At 40.7% G+C, this 14,900-nt stretch overlaps 7 non-coding genes across 7 annotated transcripts; all 7 read right to left on the reverse strand.

Moving 5' to 3' along the window:
• Window positions 1-71: 71 nt before the first annotated feature.
• On the reverse strand, window positions 72-153 carry trnas-gcu (transfer RNA serine (anticodon GCU)). The gene has a single exon. It is a non-coding gene; the product is annotated as a tRNA-Ser (tRNA).
• Window positions 154-970: 817 nt separating this feature from the next.
• Window positions 971-1,043, reverse strand: trnav-aac (transfer RNA valine (anticodon AAC)). The gene has a single exon. It is a non-coding gene; the product is annotated as a tRNA-Val (tRNA).
• Window positions 1,044-1,860: 817 nt separating this feature from the next.
• trnac-gca (transfer RNA cysteine (anticodon GCA)) lies at window positions 1,861-1,932 on the reverse strand. Its single transcript has one exon. It is a non-coding gene; the product is annotated as a tRNA-Cys (tRNA).
• A 472-nt stretch (window positions 1,933-2,404) lies between these two features.
• On the reverse strand, window positions 2,405-2,486 carry trnas-gcu (transfer RNA serine (anticodon GCU)). The gene has a single exon. It is a non-coding gene; the product is annotated as a tRNA-Ser (tRNA).
• An 817-nt stretch (window positions 2,487-3,303) lies between these two features.
• Window positions 3,304-3,376, reverse strand: trnav-aac (transfer RNA valine (anticodon AAC)). The gene has a single exon. It is a non-coding gene; the product is annotated as a tRNA-Val (tRNA).
• Window positions 3,377-4,193: 817 nt separating this feature from the next.
• trnac-gca (transfer RNA cysteine (anticodon GCA)) lies at window positions 4,194-4,265 on the reverse strand. Its single transcript has one exon. It is a non-coding gene; the product is annotated as a tRNA-Cys (tRNA).
• A 472-nt stretch (window positions 4,266-4,737) lies between these two features.
• Window positions 4,738-4,821, reverse strand: trnas-gcu (transfer RNA serine (anticodon GCU)). The gene has a single exon. It is a non-coding gene; the product is annotated as a tRNA-Ser (tRNA).
• Window positions 4,822-14,900: the final 10,079 nt, after the last annotated feature.

The following is a 14,900-nucleotide window of genomic DNA, read 5'->3' on the forward strand; positions in this document are numbered from 1 at the left end:
CACTCCTAGAGGTGTGAGAAACAACGTAAGCTTCGGAAATGTTGCGTCTTAAAGAAAGTTCAATGTCACAACGACGAGGATGGGATTCATACCCACGCGTGCAGAGCACAATGGATTAGCAGTCCATCGCCTTAACCACTCGGCCACCTCGTCCTGTGAGGTTGTCCTGTGAGACTTTCCCGTAACCGCTGCTGTGGGGCATTTTGCGATTCCTAAATTACCACCAAGTACGTAGTAGCGTGCATCAAATTGTTTCCGTTGTTGGTGTAATTAAACGTTATCTTTTAGAAAGCGTTCATTTTGGCCTGACAGAAGGGAAACGCCTGAAGAGAACTGTGCATGAGCAATCCATCGCCTTAGACATGTTTAGAAATAATTTCAAAGACTGACCTTTAATTGATTGGGGTTCTTTTTCAAAATAGTTTTCATCGGATTTCGACATAAAACAGGCAAAAACCAAAGGAGACATTCAAGACTTTATTTAAAGGGAACAAGAGGTTTTCATTGGCTTATGTACACAGCCAACTGGCTGGGTAATGTTGACTAAACCTCAGTACACTTACCTGCCGTCCGTTCAACTAACACTAACCGACGATCAGGTTTACAATAACGTGCATCAAACTGATGTAACTGTTGAGGTTGTTAAATCAACATGACCAAAACCCTGTCATATCTCTAACAAAGTGTTTATTTCAGTCGAACCGAGGACATTTGTGATAACCACATCACCACAGAAACCTGTTCCTTTGGATTCAATGTTTATTTTGATAGATTTGGCCACACACTTTCTCTCTGTGCAACACTTCCCAAAGGGGCAATGCTTTTCGCCCACTTGAGAACTGGCCACCTTTCATGCGTGAAGCGAATGTGACAGGCGGAACTGTGTGTAACTTTAAAAGTGCTTCATGATACAAGGAGTAACGTGGCTCAAGAAAGGAATTTAACTCGCAGCGTATCAAAAGGAAAACACTGTTTCTGCCCGGTTTCGAACCGAGCACCTTTCGCGTGTTAGGCGAACGTGATAACCACTACACTACAGAAACCCACATGCTCTGACACTTGGTTGTATCAAAGCATTTTGTCACATATTTTGCGATCGTTTGAAGGGACCGCACAAACTGTATGAGAAAGGCGGTGCATTTCCCAGAAATGCATGGATGCTTCTTCTGAAACCGGCAAACAGCTACACACTTCTTAGTTTGGATATCTCTCCGATTTGTTTCAGAGATGACGTGTGAGCAGTCAAGTCTCAGCTCTGCGATCTGACCGAATAACGCAGATATTTCCAAACCTGCTGCTGGTCGGCTACTGTCCTGCAGACTTCAGTTTCAACCCACCTCCAACACAACAGTCTGTAATTATCAAGCAACCTTGAACACCTTGATAAGCTGCTTCAGCTAAGTTTCATTGGGGTTGGAGCTAAAATCTGCAGGGCGGAAGCTCACCAGGAGCAGGGTCAAAGACCCCTGCTATAGTGTGAGCACACAATTTGTGAACTTTGGCTTCACATCGCATGGGATTTACTCGTATAGTGTACGTTGGCATTTAGCCACGACTGTGCTGAAATGGCACAGTGTATGCTCGTCTTTAGCGTTAGAACAGGGGTAGGCAACGCCGGTCCTGAAGTGCCGCAATGCTGCAGATTTTATTTCCAACCCTGAATAAACCTCATCCACCTGTGGTTCTCAGGTGACCTTTAGACCTTGGTTAGCCTGTTCATGTGGGCCTGATTGGAGCTGGAGCTACACTCTGCAGGACTGCTGCACTCCAGGACCTACGTGAAAAGGATCCATGATGAACTTTGAGTCCGAAAGATTAACGCGGCAAACTACCGCAAGAGGTTACGGACATACAGGCTTAAGGGGGCCCCCGGATTTGAACCGGGGACCTCTTGATCTGCAGTCAAATGCTCTACCACTGAGCTATACCCCCTATGAGAACACACGTGACTGAAGAATTGAAAAACCAACATGTGTTATGCTTCACCACAGTTAAAGCTGTCTTGATAATGTCCAAGTGAACGGTTAGACCTCCCTATCTGCGTTTAAACGCTCTAGCACTGACCTATAAAAATTGTGCTAGAGACAACGTATGTTTTCAACCATTCCGCTAAGGTTTTTCAGTTGTTATGATTCCTGTTCTGTTCCTCTTACAGCAAACATCAACAAAGGTAAATCCGCTCAACCCAGTCTTTACCACTTTCTAGACAGTTGGCACATAGTCTGAAACTTTAAAGTCTGAAAACACTCAAGTGTCCATCAGAGACTCTGGATTGTAAGCACTTCAAAACTGGTGCAACGAAAACACGTTGCTTTGTCTAATGGGTAGCAGAACACTCCTAGAGGTGTGAGAAACAACGTAAGCTTCGGAAATGTTGCGTCTTAAAGAAAGTTCAATGTCACAACGACGAGGATGGGATTCATACCCACGCGTGCAGAGCACAATGGATTAGCAGTCCATCGCCTTAACCACTCGGCCACCTCGTCCTGTGAGGTTGTCCTGTGAGACTTTCCCGTAACCGCTGCTGTGGGGCATTTTGCGATTCCTAAATTACCACCAAGTACGTAGTAGCGTGCATCAAATTGTTTCCGTTGTTGGTGTAATTAAACGTTATCTTTTAGAAAGCGTTCATTTTGGCCTGACAGAAGGGAAACGCCTGAAGAGAACTGTGCATGAGCAATCCATCGCCTTAGACATGTTTAGAAATAATTTCAAAGACTGACCTTTAATTGATTGGGGTTCTTTTTCAAAATAGTTTTCATCGGATTTCGACATAAAACAGGCAAAAACCAAAGGAGACATTCAAGACTTTATTTAAAGGGAACAAGAGGTTTTCATTGGCTTATGTACACAGCCAACTGGCTGGGTAATGTTGACTAAACCTCAGTACACTTACCTGCCGTCCGTTCAACTAACACTAACCGACGATCAGGTTTACAATAACGTGCATCAAACTGATGTAACTGTTGAGGTTGTTAAATCAACATGACCAAAACCCTGTCATATCTCTAACAAAGTGTTTATTTCAGTCGAACCGAGGACATTTGTGATAACCACATCACCACAGAAACCTGTTCCTTTGGATTCAATGTTTATTTTGATAGATTTGGCCACACACTTTCTCTCTGTGCAACACTTCCCAAAGGGGCAATGCTTTTCGCCCACTTGAGAACTGGCCACCTTTCATGCGTGAAGCGAATGTGACGGGCGGAACTGTGTGTAACTTTAAAAGTGCTTCATGATACAAGGAGTAACGTGGCTCAAGAAAGGAATTTAACTCGCAGCGTATCAAAAGGAAAACACTGTTTCTGCCCGGTTTCGAACCGAGGACCTTTCGCGTGTTAGGCGAACGTGATAACCACTACACTACAGAAACCCACATGCTCTGACACTTGGTTGTATCAAAGCATTTTGTCACATATTTTGCGATCGTTTGAAGGGACCGCACAAACTGTATGAGAAAGGCGGTGCATTTCCCAGAAATGCATGGATGCTTCTTCTGAAACCGGCAAACAGCTACACACTTCTTAGTTTGGATATCTCTCCGATTTGTTTCAGAGATGACGTGTGAGCAGTCAAGTCTCAGCTCTGCGATCTGACCGAATAACGCAGATATTTCCAAACCTGCTGCTGGTCGGCTACTGTCCTGCAGACTTCAGTTTCAACCCACCTCCAACACAACAGTCTGTAATTATCAAGCAACCTTGAACACCTTGATAAGCTGCTTCAGCTAAGTTTCATTGGGGTTGGAGCTAAAATCTGCAGGGCGGAAGCTCACCAGGAGCCGGGTCAAAGACCCCTGCTATAGTGTGAGCACACAATTTGTGAACTTTGGCTTCACATCGCATGGGATTTACTCGTATAGTGTACGTTGGCATTTAGCCACGACTGTGCTGAAATGGCACAGTGTATGCTCGTCTTTAGCGTTAGAACAGGGGTAGGCAACGCCGGTCCTGAAGTGCCGCAATGCTGCAGATTTTATTTCCAACCCTGAATAAACCTCATCCACCTGTGGTTCTCAGGTGACCTTTAGACCTTGGTTAGCCTGTTCATGTGGGCCTGATTGGAGCTGGAGCTACACTCTGCAGGACTGCTGCACTCCAGGACCTACGTGAAAAGGATCCATGATGAACTTTGAGTCCGAAAGATTAACGCGGCAAACTACCGCAAGAGGTTACGGACATACAGGCTTAAGGGGGCCCCCGGATTTGAACCGGGGACCTCTTGATCTGCAGTCAAATGCTCTACCACTGAGCTATACCCCCTATGAGAACACACGTGACTGAAGAATTGAAAAACCAACATGTGTTATGCTTCACCACAGTTAAAGCTGTCTTGATAATGTCCAAGTGAACGGTTAGACCTCCCTATCTGCGTTTAAACGCTCTAGCACTGACCTATAAAAATTGTGCTAGAGACAACGTATGTTTTCAACCATTCCGCTAAGGTTTTTCAGTTGTTATGATTCCTGTTCTTTTCCTCTTACAGCAAACATCAACAAAGGTAAATCCGCTCAACCCAGTCTTTACCACTTTCTAGACAGTTGGCACATAGTCTGAAACTTTAAAGTCTGAAAACACTCAAGTGTCCATCAGAGACTCTGGATTGTAAGCACTTCAAAACTGGTGCAACGAAAACACGTTGCTTTGTCTAATGGGTAGCAGATCACTCCTAGAGGTGTGAGAAACAACGTAAGCTTCGGAAATGTTGCGTCTTAAAGAAAGTTCAACGTCACAACGATGAGGATGGGATTCGAACCCACGCGTGCAGAGCACAACGGATTAGCAGTCCATCACCTTAACCACTCGGCCACCTCGTACCCTCCACTAATTGGACTGCTTTAAGAAGTCCTAACAATTCCTAACAAAGTCCTAACAAGTCCTAACAACTCCTAACAAATCCGAACAGAGTCCTAACAACAGCGTGGCAAAAGAGCCAATCATATGCTTCGAAACAGTTGCCGCTCCAAGGGGGGCAAAAGAGCCAATTATATGCGTCGAAACAGGTGCCCCGTGCAAACAGTGTTCTGATTGGTTACTGACGGAGACAATGTTATAGTTCATCCTCAGGTAACTGTATTTACCGTCGGCGAATATCTCTAGACACTAAAAGTAAGTAGAACTTACTAAATTATCTGAATTTAATTATAAATCACTGAAATGAAATCGTAAAAGTATTTGTTTTGTTTGTAAATACTTCTGCTTTGATCAACGTTGGATGTTTTTCGTGAAGTTTGATAAGACGGTCACAAAACCTTAAGGGATAACGCTGATCGCTATGTTAATTATTTTCTTTACTTGACGTTTTTAAGTGTCTTTTTTGTGTCTGTCTTTGGTCCATCAAATTAAACTAGAACAGAGATGCTCAATTTTGTGTCTGTGTCAAGTGTTTATGTCGCTGTTAAGTTTGATAAGACTGTCAGAAAACCTTAAAGGATAACGCCATTAATTATTATTTAATATGACATTTATACTATTTTTAACAAAATATGTTGTCAATAGATAGATAGTCACAAAAAATGACTAATATCTAATATTTTACACCTCATGAGTTCGCATGAAAATAGTTCTTTAATTAGTAATATCCTATGAGAATATGTTTTTTATTATATTTATTTCTAAATTTAAATTGTATGGGTTTTTCATTGTACTGAGCAAAACCATATGCTGTAAACATCTTGTTTTATGTCTATTCTTTGACCATTTAAGTACAAATCGTTTAAATACCCATTATTACAGTGTAGTAGAGTATTAAATTATTATTCATATGATCTTTTTTGTATAATATTAGTCTTTCAGACAAAACACTGGTTACACCACTTGACCATAAGGTCTGCAGCAATAGGACGAGAGATTGAAACAGAAAATAGCCATCAAGGTAAACTGAATTGGATATTTTGTTATATATATTCATGTCATTCATCATATTCTGTATCAAAAAAACATCATATGAAGAAACAGGATTGACTTGTGTTGTGATTTTAGTTCAGTTATCATACAATAGAGAGATTGTGAGTGAGAGAGTATCATTTTTCCCATTTCTTTCATCACTAAACTGTTTTGATTACATTTTTTAATAACCGACAACCATCAGGGTGAGTTCATGCCATCTAATGTGATCTTAACAAAGTATTTCACATTAACATAACAATGTAAATGAAACAGTGTCTCAGAAACTTAAGACTTAAAAAATTCCTGGGCCTGTATGTATAAAACTTCTCAGAAATTCTCTTAAGAGAATAGTCTTAAGCTATGACTTAAGTGTCAAAAAATTCTTAGTAAGGAGTAGGACAGTTTCACAATAGGAGACATTTATAAAGAGTATTTATAAACACTTTTAAGTAAAGTGTAAGACTCATTCTTAAGTGCTGACTTAAGTGCTGCAAACTGAGGACTACAATGATTTCAACCTAAAATGGCCGCCCTTAACCTCTGAATCAGCCCATAGAAAGCCGGCAACGGTACATTCACAGCAGCATGTGACACCATACATTCATGAATCATGAAGACATTACAATTATATTAGTATTTAAATATATTAATTTAAATTTGCTTCAAGAAATGTTTAACAATATTACAAATAAGTACATACGTTTATTTTACAAGATTTGCACCATTTTGATTAAGATTTTAACATGTTAAAACATGTTAACATGTTACAAACGTAGTGCTATTTAAAAAATTAAGATGATGAATCATATCATTTTCATTTCACTGACAAGCTGTTTAAGAAAATACTAAAGTTTGCAAACACTTAGATAAAAAATACTTGTGATCAAGCCTGAACAAGATGATCAAGTTAAGCTGGATTTCTCCACTTAAACACAATTGTAATTTTTGCCATTTTTGTCACTTTCACATTTGGTTTGCTCATTGCTAACATTATGCTTGGGGTCAGGGTTTTATACTCTTTGTCATGATTAGAATGAGAACGAACCCAAGCGCAGACAGATGGAAAACAAAGATGACTTTATTAATAAATAAACAGAGCCCACGTGGGAGCAAAGCACATTAAATAAGAAACAATAACTAGGACTGACTAAAGCCCTATTCGCACGGGATTAGTATTACCTGGTGACCTCTAGTGATTTGTAATAATTACAGAGGTTGTCTGTGATCTTAATCCCGTGCGAATCGGCCATGTCTGTAATTTGTAAAGTAAAAATTCCTCCGCAAATGACCTACCATATTTCGCCGAACACCGAGGTCCTCTGATAATATTAGTCCCGTGCGAATAGGCATCTCTGTAATTTGGCCAGCATTTGTTACCAGTGAGCCTTTTTTATTTATTTATTTTCTCAGTTTCTGCGCCTCTCGCACTGCAGCTGTGAAGCGCACATACAGAGACACATCCCTTCGATTTTTTTGGCTTTCATTGTGAAACTTGAGGACTTTATTAGTATATTTCTAATTTTAAACTTCTAATCAGTCTCTCTCGTCCATCTTGATGATTAAAAATATGCAGAACTGTCAATATTTGCGATCTCTAAGTTTAGGTGGCGCTATGGATGTCGTGGTAAAGGAATTTCATTTGCGGTGATTTTGCGTGGCTTACTAGCGTGGTATACCTTGTTTATTAAAATAAGATTATTACTTAAATCCAGAACAACGAGATGCACTGAGGTAGAACGCAGGGTGCTATCTTTCCCCTATGAGAATATATATATTATATTAAAGAACTTTGTTTAGGCTTGAAGGCAATACATATTAGGACATTTTCAATTTGTATCTATAACGTTTGAAATTAAGTTGTTGTAAGATCATTTTTAGTCATTTGGCTTTTTTCATCATTTCAGAACAAGCTTAACTGCTATTCATAATAACTTATATTATATTCCGTGTGTTCCTTGGTTGAAAATATGTAGAAATATATGCGAGTAAAAAAGTACAGAACAAAAACATTTAGCTCACGCGGAGCGAACGAAAAGCCGTTAATAAAGCAGACTCTCCGTAGAGGACGTGCTGAAACAGTCGAGTCGGCAGATGATCATGATGTTAATGTTTCACGCAGATATTGTTGATGAAAAACTTGCATATCTAAATGCCCAGGCGAGAGTCAAGTGTTCAGTCAGTTAATATACAGCCAGACGTTACATTGGCTGCTGCCTCCTCGTCCACGGAGCGGTGAAATTCGGTTTTTATTAAAAGCGGTTTTAATGCTGGTAAGCAATCATATTTTGGCGCCTTGTATTTGTGTTGATCAGATAGTTAAAAGTAATTTTAATCTTTAAAACGGCATCTAGAGGCAGAGGACGCTAATTCTGTCATCTCAGTTTCACTTTTTTCCCCACACGTTCACTCACTGTATGATCAGCCAACGAAATATGATTTGGTAAAGGTACCTTTTACAGCATGTCGCGGTGCTGCGTGATAGTGTTATGCAAAGCCTCAACATTATATCAGGGAGATAAGTCAGTAAATTTGAGTGAAATCACAGGCTTTGCTTATCCCGTGCGAACCGGCCACACGAAACTCAGACGTAGGGAGGTATTTTCTAAATCACACAGGGTCCCCAGGTAATACTAATCCTGTGCGAATAGTACATAATACTAAACTTGACTAGACTTTGACATTAACTAGACTGAACTTGACTAGACAACACAATAACAACATTCAATGAACTTGGCTTACTAGACTTGACTTGACTTAACTTAACTTAACTTAACTTAACTTAACTTAACTTAACTTAACTTAACTTAACTTAACTTAACTTAACTTAACTTAACTTAACTCAGGAACGGATCAAGAACAGAGCTAACAATACCAGACAGAACACAGAGCACAAGGACCTTAAATAGGGGTAAATTAATGAGGGGTACAGGTGACAAGGATTAGTCAATGAAGGCAAGAGGATGACAAGGGAGCGGGGATAAAGTGACAAGACACGCAAGCACGCAGCCCAACAAAAAGGCCACGTGCAGGCACACAAAACATGAGTCTATCATGATTCTGCCTCAAGACTAGAATAAAGCAATGACAAGAGGGCAGAATCATGACACTATTAATATCACTTTACATGTAATGATGTCACTGCAATCTTGTAGATACTTTGCAATTTTTGAGGTTGATAATGCTATTGTAGATGTTATTTACATTTTATGGTATTTTATTTACCTGTCATAAACTGTAAAACCAAAAAAGCGTCTCTACTTAAAAAACTTACTTCAATTAGGAACACCTAATATTTAAACATTTTAACTTTAATTATTTCACTTAAACTCAGAAAATTTAAGTTGAAAAAACATTACATTTTTAGGCAATATCAATAAATTGATCCAACTTTAACTTTTAATATTATGCAAATTTATATACCTTTAAGTATGATGTCTTGTTAATCCCATAAAAAATCTTGGTACTGTGCAAGCACTTAAATAAGTTTCACTAATATACATCTTATACTGTATATTATATTGTGTAATATAATATACATTGTATAAAAAACCCTATACTCTTTATATTTCATAATGTTATATTAATTCCTATCTACTGTTTATATACTACTAATATGTATTTATTGTACATTTTCTGGTCTGCAACAATAAATTTGTAAAAAGTGCTATATAAATACATTTGAATTAAAGTAATTCTTACACATTCTTTGTTGTAAAGTGCATGATCTTCGCCTCTCTGCTGCCTTCTTACTCTAAACTAGGTTAAGAGACCTCTCCAGCTCTCTTTAATAATTTAGGAGCTGAGACCTAGTCTTAACACTTAGGAGGCTTTATAAATCAAACTTATGCTTAAGTCTAGGAATAAGAGTAAAATGACATTATTCTTAGAATTTTGACACACTTAAGACAAAAATTTTACTCTGAGCGGCTTTATACATACAGGCCCTGACCAGATAAGTTAAGACTGTAAAAAACATACAACCTTATATTTTAGCTGTTTAATTTCCTATCTATCTATCTGTCTGTCTGTTTATCTGTCTGTGCATGCAGGCCTACATGTTGCATACAACAGCATAAATGACTATCTCTTGTCCTATAGATGCCAAAGCAAGGAAAGCCAGATTCATTCTGGACCGGCGTCATGATGCTGTTTGCCCAGGGGAAATATAAATTTTCCACTGGCCAGAGACCTGGGAGCAGACGTTGGAAGGCAGTGTTAGAGAGGATAAAGAATTGTCCGCTGACCCCTGCATATGGCCTAACGGTCAGAAAAAAATATATTTTTGGGAAAACGATTCCCTGCAAATGTGGCTACCATGATGTAACCCACTGAGCAAAGCGTCTTAAAAAGACGTCATTTCGACGTCCCATGAGGAGCCAGAATGAAAGTTTTTATGACGTCTTTTTATGACCTGTTTTGAACATCCAAGATGATGTCAAGGGGACCTCCACGCAAAGTAAAACTATTTAAAATGTGGCCTTTTTAAACATTATATGTGTATATATAATCTTTATATATGAATAAATGTTAAAATTTTTTGCTTATAGATAATTCCCAAATATACCAGTTCCACCTTAACTGTCTGCGTCTGCAATCTTGCTCTCTCTCTCTCTCTCTCTCTCTCTCTCTCTCGTTCAATTATTGAAGTGAAGTGAGGTGAACTTCACTCTCCCTCCCACACTTGCTCTCGCTGGATAATTGTTACATGTACATTCTCTAAAACAATGTCATCACCATTACAAAAAGTTGTTTTAACAAAGCATTGTTTTGAAGTAGGACCATACTGACTAAAAAAAAACAAATTCACTCTATTTTTTGTCATTTCTACCTGCTCGTTTTTGAGAATTTACAAGATTCTGATGTTTTATGGAACATGTTTTGTCACCATCATGGTGATCAGTGTTTCCTTTAGTTGGGTAGTTTGACTCTTTTTTTATACTGTAGTGTGTGTGCTTGATGATGGTGTTTTTTAAAACACATTATTATTGCACCAAGTGTTTGTTACCAATGCAACTTACTTGTGGCTTCACATTAATTACATTGATGGTCAGAAGTGATGATATTATATAACATAACTGAACTAACAACACAGATAAAACATCATAAATTAAGTTAAGAAGTAAACCTCGATCTCAGTTTTGTTTGGAGCTACAATGAACATACTTTGATGCATATTGCTGCCTACTGTAACTGAAAATGAAACCTCGTGGCTGTAATCAAAAATCTAAGGTCTAGATTTTTTTGACACAGATGCAGACATCAAGAATCAGCTCATGAATCACAATGATGGTGATTTTTCTAAATGTTGCAATGCATTGCACCAGCGTATTATAAAACTCATGAGTCCAGAGATTGTCACCACTGTTGTGATTCATGGGCTGATTCTTGATGTCTGCATATGTGACAATGAAATCTGGACTGTTAATTGTATATAAGCGCTTCCCAGTGGTGGTATGAACCTAAATAATAAGTTGGATGTGACACCTCAAATCAACTGAGAAATTGAGACAATACTACATGGTTTACAAAATGAATTTATGGACTTTACATATGTGGTATTACTCTTGGTAAACTTTGAATGAAGTTGTAAGATCCACATGTGAGTTTTGTTTATAACAAATTTTCTTTGCAGCAAATAACATGCTTTAGCAAACACTCTTACAAAGACCAAACACTACTACAAAAAGTCAAAGAGTCAAACTACCCAACTAAAGGAATCACTGATCGTCATTATGGTGACAAAACATTTTCAATAAAACGTCAGCATATACATCTCTGTTAATTAAAGAGAGAGAGAGAGAGAGAGAGAGAGAGAGAGAGAGAGAGAGAGAGAGAGAGAGAGAGAGAGAGAGAGAGACAGCATTTAAGGTGGAACTTTATCTATGAGCAGTGCTATGTTTTTGAACACACATTCATATATAAAGATTACATTATTTTATCAGCTTTACAAAATTTTTCTACAAAAATACACGTGATGTTTATGTTTTTTGACTCAGAACTCATAGACCACATTTGTATAAAATGTTTTTGTATTGATTTCCCGAACCCCTTTTGGACGTCTACCTGACGTCCAAGAGGGGTCATAGTCAGACGTCCAGATACTCATAGTCAGACGTCCAGATACTGTACCTGATCTGCACGTTGTATAGACGTACAGATAAGGGCCTGGACCAAGCGACCTAATATAGACATGATCTGCACGTCGGGGAGACGTCTCATGTTTGGTGGGAAGTAATGTCATTGAATCCTTAAACATAAGATGTGAGACAAAGATGCTGACAAATGCTTCCTTTACAGCTGTTCCCCATGGCTGGTTCTTCGCTGTATGTGCTTGATTCTCCAAATGACTTGTTTTGATGCAGAGTTTTGTGTGATTTAGAGGATAAGAGTATAGTACAGACAGGGGCCGCAGCAGGTGCACAGCAGACAGGGACCGCAGCAGGTCCACAGCAGACAGGGACCGCAGCAGGTCCACAGCAGACAGGGACCGCAACAGGTCCACAGCAGACAGGGACCGCAACAGGTCCACAGCAGACAGGGACCGCAACAGGTCCACAGCAGACAGGGACCGCAGCAGGTCCACAGCAGACAGGGACCGCTGCAGGTCCACAGCAGACAGGGACCAGTGATAATAGTATGACATGCTCCCTTTGTGCTCAGGAAGTGCTCTCTGACCAGTTTACACAGCATCTGTCAGACTTCCATGTCCAGGAGCAGTGTGAGCACTGCGGCACAAAGGCCATGGGTGCTGTCAGGTTATCAGAGCACCTTGAGAAGTGTCATGTCTTAACCTCACCTTCAACCCCTTCAGCCTGTCCCTCCACTACCCCAGCCCAAGAGATGAAACCGACACCAATCGTCTCTCCCCGAGATGCTCCAGCTACAGTCTGCCTCACATCCCAGGAGACGACACCAACCATCTGTCTCCAAGTTGCTCCTGCTCCTACCCCTTCCACACTATCTGAGATGGCACCAGCGACTCAGAGTGGCACACCACTTCCTTCTTCTCCTGCTTCTGCTCCTCCTCCAGCAGCACCAGGACTACCAGTCCCTCTGCGCTTTCCAGAGGTAAGCCGGGCCGGGTTTTTACCAAAGCCATTCCTCCGGGTCATCAAGCCAGGTGATTTGGAGTGGATTGCCCACATTCTCTATGATGCAAGAGGGCAACTGAGACAGAATGTCAGGGAAAATTGGCACCACCCCCCAAGCCCAATCAGATCTGTGGCACCTCCAAACCCACATGATTACTTTCGACAGAGGATGTTCCTGTGGGCACCAATGCGCATGTGGGGCATCCCTTTGAAATGTACTCAGTGCAACCGAAAGATGCACCACTCTGGCATTTACACCAAGGTCAGAGAGGTCATTGATGTGGACAGCAAGTATTATTTAATAGGGGGAGACTACCCAAGGTGCAGCCAGTGCAAAATACCTGTCTGTCCTTGGAGTAGTGAGATTTTAAAGCAACTGGACCCCTCTAACCGCAACAAATTCCCTGCTGTGTTGACTATACATTTGGCACTAGACAGAAAATGTGTGACACTTTTGCGTCCTAGAACAGCAGGGAATAGCTCCAGTTACCTGCAGCAGGCATTTCAAGAGGCACACAGTGAGGAGTGGGCTAGGAGATCCTGTGACTATTTCACAGATTGTGAAATTCACAAAAAATCCTGCCTGAAGCAGTCCCAGGCTGTTTATTCCCCACCACCACCCTTCATTCCCTTGCCCCTGGTCCAGTGGTTTGAGACAGTGCATGCCAACGATGTTGTCGGCCACCTTGATGAACTCAAAGGTGTCATCACTTCAACATTTGGCAGAATTCTGAAGCTCGATTCCACTAAGAAGGTAAATGTAAACATATAAGCTTGAGCTCATTTGTTCTATAAGGGTTTAATAAGAATACATGTGCTTATGATGTATATTCTTTTGTTATAACAGGTGACCAAAAAACTGGCTGGGGGTATTGAGAACACGGCAACATGGATGACCAATGTTGGGAACGAGCATGGTCAGGTCCTCAACTCTGTCCTCACAACCGGCGAGGGGGCTGGACTGGATGACCTGTGCCAAGGGATCGTCCAACGGTACAGGGATGCTGGTGAGCCACAGCCAGCCGCCATCTATGTGGATAGAGACTGTTGCAGTGACAGAGGTGGGTTACCTGTAATTGGTGTTGATGTTTTTTTGCCAAATTATTGCAGTTGATGACACTACAAACCAGTGGCTGCTGGTGACTGCTCCTCTGAGGGGCCAAATTCAAAATATGGGTTTGGAGTGTCATGTGTGTCGCTTGTGTTTTCAAAAAATGTGAACCATGTGCATCACGTGTTTTGTCAAAATAAGTGCCTGCTCCACACGTGTCAAAACTGTTTATGATAAAAGAGACGCTCACATTCACAAAATACAGACTCCCTTACAGTAAACTTGAGATTATATGAGTATCTGGCAAACACAAGCGTCTTTTTTATGAACCCATAAACCCTTTAGACGCGTCTGCAGCAGGTACTGATTTTGACAAAACACATGATGCACATAGATTCACTCGACCCACCGAACACATATTTTGAAATGACGAACCACACACATGACGAATACATACATGTTGTGAGGGAAAAAAATGTATTTATGATCTTGTGAATTTACACAGGGGTGAGCCCAGTTCTCCATTGGTTTTGGCCATGGACGTCCACTGTGCGGTTGGATGTGTTCCACTTTATGAGGCGATTCACCAAAGGTCTCACCACGGAACACCATCCACTGTACGGTACGTTCTGCTCCAAATTGTCGAGCTGCATTTTTGAGTGGGATTACCAGGACATCAGTAATCTGAAAGAGGCAAAGCGGTCAGAGCTGAGGCAAAAGCATCAGGGCTATGAGCCAACAGATGCCCAGGTGTTGGCGAGCATCAGCCCTAAAGAGCTAGCCAAGCACTGCCGCAGGAAAACCCGGGGAGTGGAGGAGACCCGTGCCCTCATCAAAAGTCTTCTTGACTCCATGTGGAACCTTGTG

The sequence above is a fragment of the Paramisgurnus dabryanus genome, chromosome 14, assembly GCF_030506205.2.
Source record: "Paramisgurnus dabryanus chromosome 14, PD_genome_1.1, whole genome shotgun sequence".
Lineage (NCBI taxonomy): Eukaryota > Metazoa > Chordata > Actinopteri > Cypriniformes > Cobitidae > Paramisgurnus > Paramisgurnus dabryanus.